General features: G+C 38.4%; 1 long non-coding RNA gene across 1 annotated transcript; it reads right to left on the reverse strand.

Annotated features, from left to right (window-relative positions):
- Window positions 1-8,238: 8,238 nt before the first annotated feature.
- On the reverse strand, window positions 8,239-9,309 carry LOC111898887 (uncharacterized). Its single transcript, XR_006185910.2, has 2 exons — window positions 8,747-9,309; window positions 8,239-8,624 (listed from the first exon to the last, which is right to left on the reverse strand). It is a non-coding gene; the product is annotated as an uncharacterized LOC111898887 (long non-coding RNA).
- Window positions 9,310-9,588: the final 279 nt, after the last annotated feature.

Raw genomic sequence — 9,588 nt, forward strand, 5'->3', positions numbered from 1 at the left:
TGAATAAGGAAGAGGTCACACTCAGCAAACTTCAGGGACTTCTCAAGACCACATAAACAGGTCTTAAGGGGAAGTCGGTTGTTAACACTCCTACTCAAAACTCTACTCCGGTTTTGGCAATCGGGAAAAGTCGAGGGAAGAAAAGAAAGAGCTCTTCGAAGGGTACCAAGGCTCGGACCCTTTATGGCTCTTCTTCAAGTGGAACCAAGAAAGGTTTCATCACTCCTTCTTCTGACCCAAAAGAGGCTGAATGCTTCTATTGCCATGAAAAATCACATTGGAAGCGGAACTGCCCAAAATACCAGCAAGATGTGAAGGATGGGAAAGTTAAACCCAACCATGCAGGTATTTACACTATCATTTCTAATAACTCACCCCATTCTAAATCTTGGGTCCTTGATATCGGTTGTGGTATTCATATTTGTTGTGACTTGCAGGAACTAAGAAGAAGTGAGAATGTGGAGCAAGGAAGAATAAACTTGATCATGGGGAATAGGAAAGCTTTACCTATTACCAAGATTGGAGTTTATACTTTATCGCTAAGTAGTGGGTTTAATTTAGATTTGAATAAATGTTGTTACTCGCCAGGAATGGCAAGAAATATTATTTCCTTTCATGCTTTGTACAAACAAGGGTTTACCTTTTCATTTAATAATGAAGTTGGTTCTATTGATGCTTTCTTTAATAATGTTCTTTATTTTAAAGCATTACCTTGTGATGGTGTGTATGAAGCTGTATCTGTTGTAGATAACTTAGGAAATAATGTTTTGTGTATTGATTCTATTAATAATAATAACTTGGATAAAGCATCATTATGTCATTGTCGTCTTGGACATATAAGCAAGAAACGCATAGGCCAACTCCAAAAGGATGAAGTCTTGGAGTCGTTTGACCTAAAGTCAGATGATAGTTGCGAATCATGCTTACTTGGAAAAATGACAAAGTCACCCTTCACAGGTTCATGTGAGAGGGGTGAAGGTTTGTTGGACCTTGTACACACGGATGTGTGTGGACCATTCAAACATGCCACAAGGGATGCTAATCGTTATTATTTGACTTTTACCGATGATTATAGTAGATATGGATATGTCTACTTGATCAAGCATAAGTCAGAGACTTTCGAAAGTTTTAAGGAATTTAAACAGGAAGTCGGGAATCAATTGGGCAGGAACATTAAGATGCTTCGATCCGATGGTGGTGGTGAGTATCTTAGTTCAGAGTTCCTTGACTATCTAAGGGAATGTGGGATAGTCTCACAATTGACACCTCCCAGGACACCACAGTTGAATGGTGTGGCTGAGAGGCATAATCGAACATTGTTAGATATGGTTCGTTCCATGATGAGTCGAGCTTCGCTACCAATCTCATTCTGGGGGTATGCCTTAGAGACTGCCGCCCATATCCTTAATCTAGTCCCTACAAAGAAAGTTGCCAAAACTCCTCACGAGATGTGGACTGGTAAAGTACCCAAACTAGACCACATCAAGATTTAGGGTTGTGAGGCTTTCGTGAGATGCGAGACTCATGATAAGCTCGAACCCCGAAGCGAGAGGTGTATTTTCATCGGCTACCCACAACAATCCTTTGGTTACCTCTTCTACAGACCTAGTGAAAATGTGGTCTTTGTAGCTAGGAGGGCTTTCTTTAGAGAAAGAGAGTTCATAAGCCAAGGAAACAGTGGGAGGCAAGTTGATCTTGAAGAAATTCAAGAGTCAAGCGGTGAAGGAACTTCAAACCCTAGCACTCAACTTGAGGAGGAAACTCTTGTTGAGCCAATTGACAAGTCTGTACCTCTGAGGCGTTCCACAAGGGTTAGGAATGCTCTTGAGCATTACTATGGATTCCATATTACTGCAGAAGGAGATACACTTATCAGTGATGAGACACTGATTGGTCTGGATGAACCTAACAGTTACGCGGAAGCCATGGCAGGCCCTGAGTCAGCCAAGTGGAAAGAGGCAATGGACAGTGAAATACAGTCCATGTATGACAATCAAGTTTGGAACTTGGTTGAGAATGTACCAGGTCGTAAGACAGTGGGGTGCAAATGGGTCTTCAAGAAGAAGACCGACATAGATGGTAATGTACACACATATAAGGCAAGACTGGTTGCAAAGGGTTTCTCTCAAATTCCTGGAGTGGACTATGATGAGACCTTTTCTCCAGTAGCCAAGATTAAGTCTATTCGGGCTTTGTTGGCCATAGTTGCATTTCATGACTATGAAATATGGCAAATGGATGTAAAAACCGCTTTCCTTAATGGAAAGTTGGCTGAAGATGTTTACATGAGTCAGCCAGAGGGTTTTATCAGCAACGAGTACCCTAATAGAGTGTGTAAGCTTGAGAAATCCATTTATGGATTGAAGCAAGCACCTCACAGATGGAATCTTTGCTTTGATGAAAAGGTCAAGGAATTTGGCTTTTCTAGGAGTGAAGATGAGTCTTGCGTGTATGTCAAGGCTAGTGGGAGTGTAGTTAGCTTTTTGGTGTTGTATGTGGATGACATACTACTCATAGGAAATGACATCCCAACTCTACAGGAAGTTAAGTCCTGGCTTGGGAAGTGTTTCTCTATGAAGGACCTAGGAGAAGCTACCTATATTATAGGGATAAGGATCTTGAGAGATCGGAGTAAAAGACTAATTGGACTTAGTCAGAGTACCTACTTGGATAAGGTGCTGAAGAGATTCAGCATGCAGGATTCCAAGAAAGGAGAGTTACCCATCCAGAGTAACACCAGATTGAGTAAGACACAAAGCCCTAGCACTGAGGCTGAGATAGCAGAAATGAGTCGAATACCTTATGCTTCGGCTGTAGGATCGATCATGTATGCTATGACGTGTACTCGACCTGATGTAGCCTTTGCCCTGAGCATGGTTAGCAGGTATCAGGCGAACCCTGGCAAGGCACACTGGACTGTGGTAAAGAATATCCTCAAGTACCTACGGAGGACTAAGGACTGGGTCCTTACCCTCGGTGGGAGTGATGACTTGAGAGTTGTAGGGTATAGTGACGCTAGCTTCCAGACTGATAGGGATAATTTCCGCTCTCAGTCGGGCTGGGTTTTTACCCTAAATGGAGGAGCAATTTCTTGGAAGAGTTCCAAGCAAGAGACAGTGGCTGATTCTACTTGTGAATCAGAGTATATTGCAGCTAGCGAGGCGGCAAAAGAGGCGATATGGCTGCAGAACTTCATTGGAGACCTTGGAGTTGTACCAGCTATCAAAGACCCAATGGAGATTTTCTGTGATAGTGAAAGTGCTGTTGCCTTAGCCAAGGAACCAAAGGATCATGGGAGATCCAGACACATCGACAGAAAATACCATTTTATCAGACATCGGATAGAAGAAGGACTCCTCGTGGCAAAGAGGGTATCATCGGATGAGAACCCAGCAGATCCCCTCACGAAGGGACTGACTCGGGTTAAGCATCTCCAGCATGCTCGGAGCATAGGGTTGAAGGATGATATTAGATTTAGTAGTTAGATAACCCAAAAATTTGTAAAGTGTAATTGACATTGGATGATGAATAAAAGGTGTTTTATTTATGAGTAAAGTGTTGCTATCTCTTGTTGATCGTTTACTATATTTCTTTTGCATGTTTTGACTTCCAGAATAATTTTGTTTGGTATAACATATTATTCAAACCTCCACAGTTGGTCATATGTCGGAAGTAGGTATGAATCAAGACTATCATGATGGGTTGTAGAGGTCTAAGGTGTTGGACAAGGCTACAACAATCATGAGTGCTCATAAGTTCTGAGTATTGGACTCAACCCACGCTCACTGGAATCACTTCATGGAATTCTATCTCGAGTGATCGTGAGACGGTAATATCATATAAGTCTTCAAACCTAGAGATATGATTTGTTACTTACAAGTTGGTTATGCATTGATTGTACGAAAACGCATTGGTAACTCGATGTTATAAAACGTGCTTTTGTGTGTAATTCAATGAGTGGTAGAACAAACATATGAGTCGAAGTTTATCTGTTCCTTCTTGGATTAGAAGCTGATATCTGGGCCCCTCGGTGATTTTGTTTTGACCTATGTACCGGGCCCGGTCAGAACTAAGTTGATGTGTTCAACTAAGTTCTTTGTCAAACAAATCGAAAATCGAGAAACAAACTGCTGGACAATAAGTAAGACATTGTTCCATGTATTTGTCCGGCTGATATCTAGAACGGAGGATTATATGATCCCTTATCTTAAATGGCGTACCATCATCTTCTCAGTTCCGAGAGACCTTGAAAGAGCTACGATTGCCGGTTGGTTCCTGAAGTACTAGAGTTATAGTTATTAGACTTGTCCAAGTGGGAGACTGTTGGATAAGGTGTCTAAGTCCATAACTATTTCGGGTGTGTACTTGACCCGACCCGGCATGGTCCATTTGGGTTGCATGGCACCATGCAATTGGATAGACTAAATGAGAGAAATAACACTTGGAGATTATTAATATATTATAAGTTCTAATATATTAATAATATTATTTGATTAGTTTGATCAAAGAATTAATTTGGAATTAATTAAGTGATCAAAGGATAACTAATTAAATATATGGGTTGATTATGTAAATCATTCATATCTTGTATAGTGGGCTAAGAGGCTCCATGGATTATCAAGTTGGGTTCTACCCATAGGATGCTCCATGGATGCTCCATGGGAGTTACAAACCCATGGGTCATGGAAATGAAGAGTCATGACACATTAGGGTTTACATGGTGTAACCCTATATGTGTCAACACTATATAAGAGTCCCATTCTCCACCAAAATCGGTTAGACATAAGAAACTAGAGGGCTTGGCCGATTTCAAGAAGTGTGTATTATCTCAAAAGTCTTTCCAAGAGCATTTGGTGTTGTGTGAAGCATTTGAGGCATCACACTTGGGGTGCTAGGCTCACAAGGTTTCATAGAACATAAGCAACAACAAGGTAAGTTATTCTATCTTTCATTCAAGTTAAAATTGTTCCCCATGTATGCTAGATAGGAATATAACCTTGGAAATTCAACTTTGCATGATAATTAGACAAACATAGATCCAAGGTTATTAGGGTTGCATGTACACTTAGGAAGTGTTAGAATGCTCAAAACCCATCAGCACCATGTTGATCGCCAAGTCTTCCCCAAAGTCAACATTCAACTTGCGAAGACGATCGACATACCTTTGCATCTTTTGTAGGTGCACGGTAAGAGATTCTCCATGACCCATTTTGGCGGAAATCATGTTAGTGAAAATCTCGTAACGCTCTTGCCTCGCGTTCTGGTGGTATCTCTACAACAAGTCTTGGTGCATTTCGTACGGATAAATGTCCTCATAGCACTTTTGGAATTCGGCGTTCAGTGTGGCTATCATGATGCAATGTACCTTCGTTGCATCACGTTCATGAGTCTCAAAAGCAGTCATTTCAGCCGGAGTAGCGATTTATGGGTTGATCTTCTCGAGCGTCTCATCGAGGACATACTCCTTGTCCTCGTAGCGAGCAATTGTGCGAATGTATCTTATCCATTCGCTAAAGTTCGTCCCATCGAAAGTCACCTTTTGACAAAGGCTCATCAATGTGAATGAACTAGCAGCAGCGTTGTTTGGGTTCGACATCTACAAATAGAAAGGATAAAGATAGATTAGAATTTGAATCCCTAATTATCACCCAATAAGAAAAATTAGGGCTAGGATCCAACAACAATATTTACATATTAGAAAAGGGATGTCGTAATCTAACATGCAAACAATTTTAAGGTAAGTGAATGACGATTCACTAATTCTCCACCATAAAAACATAACTATAAGTTCTAAATGTATTGAGAATTCCTAGGTTTGGATGAGATTCATTGAAACTTTTTCAATGGCATGTTTAAATCTCGATATGCCCCTCTCGTTTGTGACTGGGATACCGAGGATCACAAAGTGGGTGTGAATTACCATGCAAATTCACATGGTGCCTTCATTGTAACGATCACCTATTCGATGTGCCGGTAAACCACACACGCTCTATCGAACTATGATAAACAATGAATCACCCTTTGCCACATTTTCTTAGAACCAATTAGTGTGCCGGTAAACCACACACGCTCCACTAACTTCTTAGCAAGGGTGCAAAGTGTAATTTCATGGGATTGCATCAATTCACTTTTCCTAAAGTAACTAGGATTGGAAAATTTTGAAAAACATGTAGTTACTTTGTATTTCATATTATACTTTTAATGAAGAGATGAGGTTGCCCTATCCTACCCGTTCGGCTAACGACCCTCCACCGATCAATCAAGTGGTGGGTGTGAGTGTACACCCATTAAGCGCCATTTTATAGGCAGCAACCTTATACCCACCTTATAGACCGACTTCGTGAATGAGGCCTACTAACGGTAAGACTAGCATTTTAATTATATATATATATATATATATATATATATATATATATATATATATATATATATATATATTAATCTTGTAATATTATATTAGTATAGGGTTGAATTTTAAGCTTGTAAAATTTTAGGGTTTGAAATTTAAATTGTCTAAATTTAACTTTTAATCACAAAACACAAATTTCAAAACTTGAGGGCAAGTTTCAAACCTTTTCAAAACATAGAGGATCAAATAACAAATAATATAAATTAACAATTAATCACATAATTATCCATATTTGATTTATTTAATGATTTCTTGCAAAACAATTTACCAATTTAATTAAAATAATTAATCAAATATCACATAAGGAAATAAATATTTTATTAATTGATAAATATCTTCAATTAGGTCAAGAATACACTCATATATATCATAAAATCGGTTTATATTGATCTAATATGATTAAGGCAAGTATCTCAAAGATAAACAGTAAGAAATCCCGAAGATTGCTCTTTCTGACGCTTGAACTCGCCGAGTACCCAGATGGACTCGTCGAGTTGAGCCTACTCGCCGAGTTCATCAGGCAGAGGACAAAAAACGATTTTTTTAAGCAACAAACAAGCAATCAATGCATCAATTCAATAGAAACCAATCTAGGCTCTGATACCACTGATGGGTTTTAGCCATATGAACATTCCTATGTGCACATGCAACCCTAATGCTTGGATCTAGGTTTCTCTAATTGAACATACTTTGAATCCAAGACTTCTAATGGCTAATAGACTATAATAACAATGTGAAATCAGAATTAGAAGTTTACCTTGAATCACTTGCTTGATCTTCTTGTCCTTGAGGCTTTAGAGTCATAATTGTCACTCCTCTAATGGCTTACAAACACCAACTAGCAAGAGGATGATTTAGGAGAGAGGAGAGGGGATCAAATCGGCCAGGGTTTCTTCTCAAAGCACAAGTGTCGATTTCTCTTGACCCCTAGGGTCTATTTATACTTGTAAGGCTCTTAGGGTTTCACCCTTAAACCCTAATTGGATAACTTAGGCCCTAAGCAATCCTAATCCTTCATGATAAGCCTTTGGACGATTTTAAGGCCTATCCAAAGTCCTTAAAACCAGCCACCCTTTATCCATAAGGATTTTATAGCCCAAAGTATATCTATCATACAATTGACAGTTTATGCCCCTTTATTCAATTAATCTCTTTAAGTCACCAAATTAATTCCCAATTAATTTATGACTTATATTAATCAAATAACAATATTATTATTCCTTATATTATTCATATAATATATTAATAATATTTTTTCTCTCATTACAAATCATCCTGTCAAGTTGCTATGGTGAAGGCAACCCAAAAGGACCATGCACAACTGGGTTAAATACTTGTCTAATATAGTTGTAGCCTTAGACACTATTCCAACAATATATATATATATATATATATATATATATATATATATATATATATATATATATATATATATATATATATATATATATATATATATATTTCTATTCACTTTTCCTTATCTTTTTAACCTATATTTTTTAACGGTGGTGTGTAGCCTTAGGTGGCTTCACGAATCACAAAGCTTAAATCCAACGTTTCATCTCTCTAATCATTCAAACTATCTTTCCACATATATGTGTATTTTTTAATTCTTGTTGAATCATATATGTGTGGTATGAATATATTATCTTAAATCACGAAGGAACCGAGTTTGAAAAAAACTCGAATATCTTTCGCTTGTATCTAAGGTTTTTATTGAGCTTGAATCTCCCTTTCTGTTTGGGGATAAACTTTTTGGCGGTATTTTTGACTGAGATAGGAAGGAAGTACGACATGGTGGATGAATTTGATGCTAAATCGAAGGAAAATGGGGTTCAGATGTTTGATTACTTTATTCACAAATTATTGAAGATCATTTACATGATTTTGGCTCCATTGTGAAGTGTAAATCTGATAAGGAGGCTAGTAAGTAGGATGATAATGGACCGAATTCGGCATAGTTATAGGAAGAGAAAAACACATAGAGAGAGAGAGAGAGCTACCATGAGAAAGGAGCTGACTGTTGCTGAAAATCACAAAGCCTGACAGAGAATGAAGGCGGCGGCGGTGCCGGAGAAACGACAATAACTCCATGATTTCCGATAAGAGCTTGTTGTCGACATATTCGATGGTGGCGACCGGTGAAACCGAATCTTGTCGCCTTCTTCAGATCCAATGAACGTGATAGGAAAATGGTGGCCTTCTAGTTTAGATCCTGTAGAAATCTGGTGGTCAGTGAAATGATATCGTGGAATATGAATTCTGGTGGAGATATCTCGCCGGAGATGACTAATTAACATGTAAATGTGTTTTTTGTTGTGTGAATTCAAAGCTTACATTCATATATTCAAGTCCTCTCTCCTCCTTCCATTCTCACCCGCTAGACTATCAATCACATTATCATAAATGAAGACCAAAACCTTTTGACAAATTAGTTTGGTGATGAAGCAAACGATTTCTACTTCAAATTCGATGAGATCCATTGAAACGAGATATGATGGGGGATAGACGAGATCCGGTGGCAGTGGCCGGTGTATCAAGATCTGGTGACGTTTTGGGAAGAGTGGAGGTAGATGAAGGTAGTTTTCGATGTTAGGTGGTGGTAAACAAGCAAATCTGGAGTGTAAAAGCGACAGCCGGGTGGTTTCCGACGCTGGGAGGCGGAGGGAGACGACAAACAATAAGATCTGGATATGGTGAAGAGGGCACAGGTCTGGTGGTACTACAGTGGTGCCGACAGTGGTGGTTTGGTAGTGGACCGGTGGTCCAATTCTAGGGAGAGTGTAGGGGAGAGAGAATGTACGTGTGTATGAGTGTGTGATGGACATCAGATTATTTTAAAACAAACACGCGTGTTTGTTGAATTCATAGGCTAATAAATGTTCTCATAGGAAAAATGTTCTCATTGGAACATAACTCTCTCTCTCTCTTTCTATATCTATATATATATATATATATATATATATATATATATATATATATATATATATAATAAAATAATATCAACCTTTTGAAACATCGACAGATCCAAAACAAACATAAAGGAACATAAAAACATATATGAAAGTGGAGTGTTTTTCAATTATTATTATTATTATTATTATTATTATTATTTTTAGTGTTTACTGTATTTATTTGATATTTTATTTTAGAGCATATGGTATGGGTAACTTGAAGTG

The sequence above is a fragment of the Lactuca sativa genome, chromosome 8 (assembly GCF_002870075.4).
Source record: "Lactuca sativa cultivar Salinas chromosome 8, Lsat_Salinas_v11, whole genome shotgun sequence".
Classification (NCBI taxonomy): Eukaryota; Viridiplantae; Streptophyta; class Magnoliopsida; order Asterales; family Asteraceae; genus Lactuca; species Lactuca sativa.